Genomic DNA, 6,087 nt, shown 5'->3' with positions numbered 1-6,087 from the left:
GACTGAGAGATTCGACTTCCTTACAAAGTCATTGTTTTATTATTTGGTGACTCATTTATCTTTGGATAGGTTCGTTATCCGGTTTTGCCCAGGGGTCTGCCAAGTGAAGGGGTCACCAGCTGTTATGATCAATAATATTTCTTAGGCTACTCCTGCTTTTGGTGACTTTGGCCCCTCCCACCCTCTGACCCTTTGCTGTGGTTTACGGTCCACACGCCTTGTGTACACGGCCGTTCTCTGCTCGGTGTCTCCATTAACACCGAGAGGAACCAGCCCTAAAGCAAGAGCTTTTGATGTTTTTTTAAATGCCCCCTTTTACATCACAGCATTGTAATGAGCAGTTAGACCAAAGAGGTACATTAGCTTCAGGTTAAACAACACTACACCAGAGACTACTCAATCAATGTAAACAACTTCTTAACTAGAACCAAATTCCAAAAGGAGTCTGTCTTTCCAGGGGGGGGGGGGGGGGGGTCCGCTGTGCTAAATATGCAATGGGGCAACCACAAGGAAAAACTGAAATTGAGTGCTTTTCTTTTCATCTTTGGGAAACCTCCAGATGGATTTATTTTGTAAGTGAGCCTCTCTTTCTTGGAGATTTGAGTTCAAATCGTAACAAGTCCCATGGATGTTACAGCATGGTAACGTTATACGTCTTGGTATTCTGCAATGCAAGATCATCTGTTCTAGCGAGGCTTATCTGAGTCATTGCTGCAGGTGGAGCACTGGCCTCAGTCAATCCCCAACACCGACTGACATACCTCTGGAAAGATTACTCCACAGTCGACACAGATAATGAGCCAAATGTGACCAAAAGTCTGACGTATTAGAATGCATCGACCCTCAACAAAGCGGACCATGGCAGACTCCAATCTGTTGGGATCAAAGGGTAGACCCCCCCCCCTATGCAGTCACACAGTCTATAGACTACTCCGCTAGGACTCTACATAATCCTTTTACGTCCACGACACAAACATGAAGTCATTTCATGATGAGCAGCCCATACACTGGCTTCAGAGGGCCAGGCCAACCTCTGAACTCGGCAAACGGCATCCCAGGCAAACTGAAGATCAATACTCCAAACGCACTCTCTCAATGGTTTGGGGGTCAAAAGGAAGATAATACTTTTACGGGTTGTCTTGTGAAATGCCATCTGAATTTGTTTGTAGAAACAAAATCAAATGCAATTATTTCAACTTTTAAAAAAGGATATAAATTAGAACACGTTTTTGTGGTCTGATGCAATAATTGGGAAATTAATCTGAACAAAGATGCCATTAAATACCCTGTCACCAAACCTAATGGGAGAGAGAGTGCAGGTCTGTATGTATAACAATGGAGAGAGAGGCTATTGGATGGCCAATACACACTCATTACGATACTGTCTAGAGCAATTAGGTTTCCTTTCACCACTCCCTGTCACACAGACCACATAACCAAAACAAACTCCTTTTGGTTAATCTAGTGGTCATGAGCACCCAAGCAAGAGAAACAAAAATGAACTGATTTTTTTTCTTCTAAACTGTAGATTTTTATACAGACATTTGTATAATCTAAATGGCCGAAGAGTGTCTCTTCAAGAAAGCTGATCTTACGATCTACCTGGTGACAAGACCTGGACTTGATCTATTCTTGTCAACCTGTTCCCACACACATGAAGGAGAGATATGCCTGGGATGCTGATATGTGTTCTGCTGTAGAAAGGTCCTTTTGTTTACAGGGCATTGGAGTGGAAATGTCCTGACCATTTGGTATGACCCAGGGCCGGAATGACATTCACAAGCAGGCATCTGTGAGGACATCTCTCGGTTATTTGTAAGTGTTTTTACTATTCAGAACCACACCTTGTTCCACCCAAGGAAGCCAACATCAGATGAGTCTGTTGAGGTGAAAATTCAACCAGCTGGACAAGTGTGCACAAGGACATACACTTCAAGGGCCATTCCATTTTGTTACCATGCCTCAGAATCTTCATCCTTTGATGGTCATGAGACTTCTCTCCCCTGGACTTCAATGTCTGTCTGTATTTGGGCATGTAGAAAGAAGCATAAAACAGCCGATATCTGCAGTGGAATTTCAAAGGATAAGAAAAGGGGGTTAATGGTAAATAAATAAATAAACAACGAGGCCACATGCGTTCTATTCAGTGCCGATTTCAGAGGACGTCGTTAGGACGGAACGTGCCGCTTCCGGTGACAGCGCTCCTTGGCTGGACCTGAATGATGCTGCACCCGCGGCTCTCCGGATTCACGGCTCATCCTCCCCCAGGATACAAAGCTCCTCTTCACGACCGTCTCTATCCCATCCATTGTGAAAGGGATGTCTTGGGCAAACAGCCTCCATGCCTGTTACAGGCCTAAATGCTCCCCCTGTCACTGCCTGTGTCCAATGCCAGTTCAGCTGGATGTGTTCAGGTGCTTCGGTTCTGGAGGCAAAGGTTAGTTAACGTAAAACAAACGTTTTCCTATGTATTTCTTTGCAACTTCTCGCACCTTACAAAAGAACACAAGTCTCTCGTGACTTTTGTGATGCTAAAATATGACTATACTATGACTATCCTGACACCTTTCAACCATCTTTTTTCTCCTCTGACAGATATACCTGAAATAAACTATTGACCTAACCCCCCCCCCCCCCCCCCCCCCCCCCCGCCCTGAATAAACTGGTGCACCTGACAGTATTTCCTTAACCAAATGTACTTTTGAGGAGGCTTCAAAGACGTTAGGCTAAATTTAATGAATAATGGAAGTTTTCTTTGACGTAAACATCTTCTTAGAATGATATTTATTTGTGCATCGGTGGTTGTGCATGATTTCTTTGTAGGCAGAAAATTATAACAAGTCTTAACCTGGGGAGTAAGACAGTTGGGGTCATAGTTGATGGAGATATAAACCTCTCATGCTTACTAGCTTTACAGTCTTGGTGATGTATTTCAAAAATTTCTGTGCATTTATTATTGACACATTTGTAATTTTTTAATGTTTTGTCCAAGATATTCTGTTCTATTCCAAATGTATAAATTGTGCTGATAATGCAAACTTTGCAGAAACATGATGTGTGACGTGTTTGCTTCCATGTAAGTGGTCTACACTATGTTGTGCCTGTTAGCAGATGTTTCCGATTAGAGCATTGTTTGTTATTGTGGTCTTGGTTGTGGTTCTGTGGTGATTATGGTTGCTGTTTAACTGTAGGGAAAGAAATGTCCATCAACCTGATTCGTTCCACTGCTTTAACTTTTTTTATGACAAAAACAACGTCTCTGCTATTGTGGTGTGATGCTGCCCCCTAGTGTACAGATTGGAATATGTTTGAAGTGCCCATCGAAATCTCCAAAGGACTATTATTTTAAAGAGGTTTTGATTAAAACTTTTGCACATATTACAAACTAAGAATACTCTGATGTTATTCTCTGAAAGTGCATTCACATATTGTGTTTTTTTGGTCCCTTTTAAATTCAGAAACAGAGGTTCTTTCCACTTGAATACTAATCAGACAAGGGTAAAGAAACAGAGAACCTACTTCACAGAAACGTCCACAACACTCAAACCACATCTTTACGTCTGGTCAGAGTATTAAGAGATGCCACCATCTTCTCAGAAACTTCCGGGAGTTCCTGCATCAAGCCAACGTGTATTCTTCAATGTAATAAATGTTGCAATGGTGCTGATTAATTTGTTTGACTCAGTTGACTAGACCAAGTGTTATTCTACCACAAATTACAGTTTTCGCTCCAACACTAATGTAGCCCACCTGATTCTAATAATGAGCTGGTTGTCAAGGTAACTAGTGTAGAATCAAGTCAAATGAGTGTGATTGGACCAAAACCCAACTGGCTTACCAGGAACAGGGGTGGATACCACTTATCTACATGACACTTTCCCATAAACTTGAAGTTGGAAGACTGAATTAACGTTTTCAATTAGTTGCATGCAGTTTGACATGCATTAGAGAGTTTATAAAAAAAATGCTTTCATTCATTGTGGTACAATTTATATGATTCCAATACCATTGGTTGTATTTGATATTATGCCAAAGAAGATCATTTTCACACAGGAACCCCGAATTATATACTATTAGGACATGTCATTTTATTAAAATGGTTATGAACAAGCAAACAGAACAAAACAAATGTTCTTATTACAATTACAAATGTTAAGTTTCAGTTTAGACACGTGACAAGCTAAGCAGTTGAAGTTAGAATTGTGAGAAACGTGACCATACCTATGATATGTTATTCGGATGGGCAACAGTTCAAGCTGGAGCTTTGGTGGGGAGAAGCTTTTTGCGATGGTTGACTGGAGGGCAGGCTGGAGGAAGAGGACCACGCTGCCTGTTGTTCTGGGAGGCAAAAACATGGAAGTCTGCATCCTTCAGTAGAAGCACAGTGTTGTTCTCCTTCTTGGAGCCACTCAAGGTCTCCGATTTCGAGCGGGGGCCGAGGACGATGGGAGGGCAGGTTTTGGGTGTGATGGTGGTCATGGTTCGGCTCAGCCTCCACGGCTTTGCCGGAACCAGGGAGGGAGCTCCGCCTCGAGGCTTCACTTTCTTCTCCAGGCTCCTGTTCTCTGATGGGCCTGCTTGGTACAAACGGGGGAGCACGTGTCTGCTGTGCATCGGCTTGCTCTGCATCCTGGACTCGGACACGGCCAGGGCCAGGTCGGTGTAACATCGCATTTCTATCCTCAACTGTTCCATCTGCTTTCTGAACTCGATTCTCATGGCGTCCTTACTTGCCTCCACCTCTCTTTGAAACAGCGCTACGAGGTCCTCCCTATTTGGGTCCACCTCAACCGTGCGCTCCAACTTCAACACCTCCGAACACTCCTCAGCTTTGTCATGTGCGTCCTGGCTTTGGTTGACATTTGGATCTCTGTTCATCTCCAGCTCTTTGCTTTGAATCATCTGCACCAGCTCCAGGATGCCGTTCTTGGGGACGGTTGTGGCCGCCTGCGATTTGATCTGCTGGCGCACCTGTTGGAAAAAGGAGCTCATCTTCACCGGCGTGGCCTGCTCTGGGACACTGTCCTCCACAGTCTCTTCAGCCAGCGGGGAGATGGCTTGAGACGGGTCTGGAATCGTATCAGAGCAAGGACAACGTTCTCCCTGCTGTCCATCAAGGGATGCCTCCTCCATTGGCTGAGGTGGTGTTTCTGTGGATAAATGACTCATTTTCTTGTCTTCCAGCTCTGTGCTTCGTCTGTGCTCTACTGTATTGTCTGACTCCACTGAGTACACACACTAAACGTTGTGCCCTGTGTCTTGAAGGATTCATATTGCCTGGGGTTTCCATTTCCCTTGGGGGTTCCTGTCTTGGGAAACAAATTGTAATCTGCTTCAGACACACAGACACACATACCTGCTATGTAATACACAGTGGACATAGACACACAAGAACAGTACCTTGTGACTTCTGATGCCTTTGCGCATTTTGTGCAAAAATCCAACATGTACTTGATACTTGATCTCCAAGCACTTACTCAGGTTTGTGAAAACATTGTAGGATAGATAATAAACAGCCTTAACGATATCAACCATAAACAATCTAGATTAGTCACGTAGATGTAGTGCACAATAACAGTAGCCCATCATAACGAATAAAATCATCATCATTGTCCTTATCACACATACGCACATTCCCATCATCTGATTGGTCAGTTTCTCTAATTGCATCTCCTGACAGCAGCCTGTGTCATGGTAACGGTGAGAAAAACATCGCCCTACAGGGACAGGTGCCTAGGGAGCTCTCAGGGAGAGTGTGATTCTCTCATTAGCTTGGTATTGCCTTGTCATCGGTTTGTGTTACTGATATAATAGTACTGATGGCACTCATGGGTACGATGTTTGTTGTATACGTGGAATGTTTAGACAGTGTGCTTTACAGGTATAGGTTCCCTTTTCTAGGTGAGAGGTGGCTTAAAGCTGTAGTATGTGAGAAAGAAGCTGAGGTCTGCGGTAGACGTATGGGGCGTGTGTGGGTGAGGCGTGAAGAATGTGATGGGGTCAAATACACGATTCAGTTTTCCATGTGGATCCAAACCCCAGAGGTGACCTGCAGTGTTGAAAACACCTCGTCTGAGTACTGACCCG

This window comes from Hypomesus transpacificus, chromosome 24 (genome assembly GCF_021917145.1).
Source record: "Hypomesus transpacificus isolate Combined female chromosome 24, fHypTra1, whole genome shotgun sequence".
Taxonomy (NCBI): domain Eukaryota; kingdom Metazoa; phylum Chordata; class Actinopteri; order Osmeriformes; family Osmeridae; genus Hypomesus; species Hypomesus transpacificus.
Note: the sequence above shows the minus strand (reverse complement) of the source record.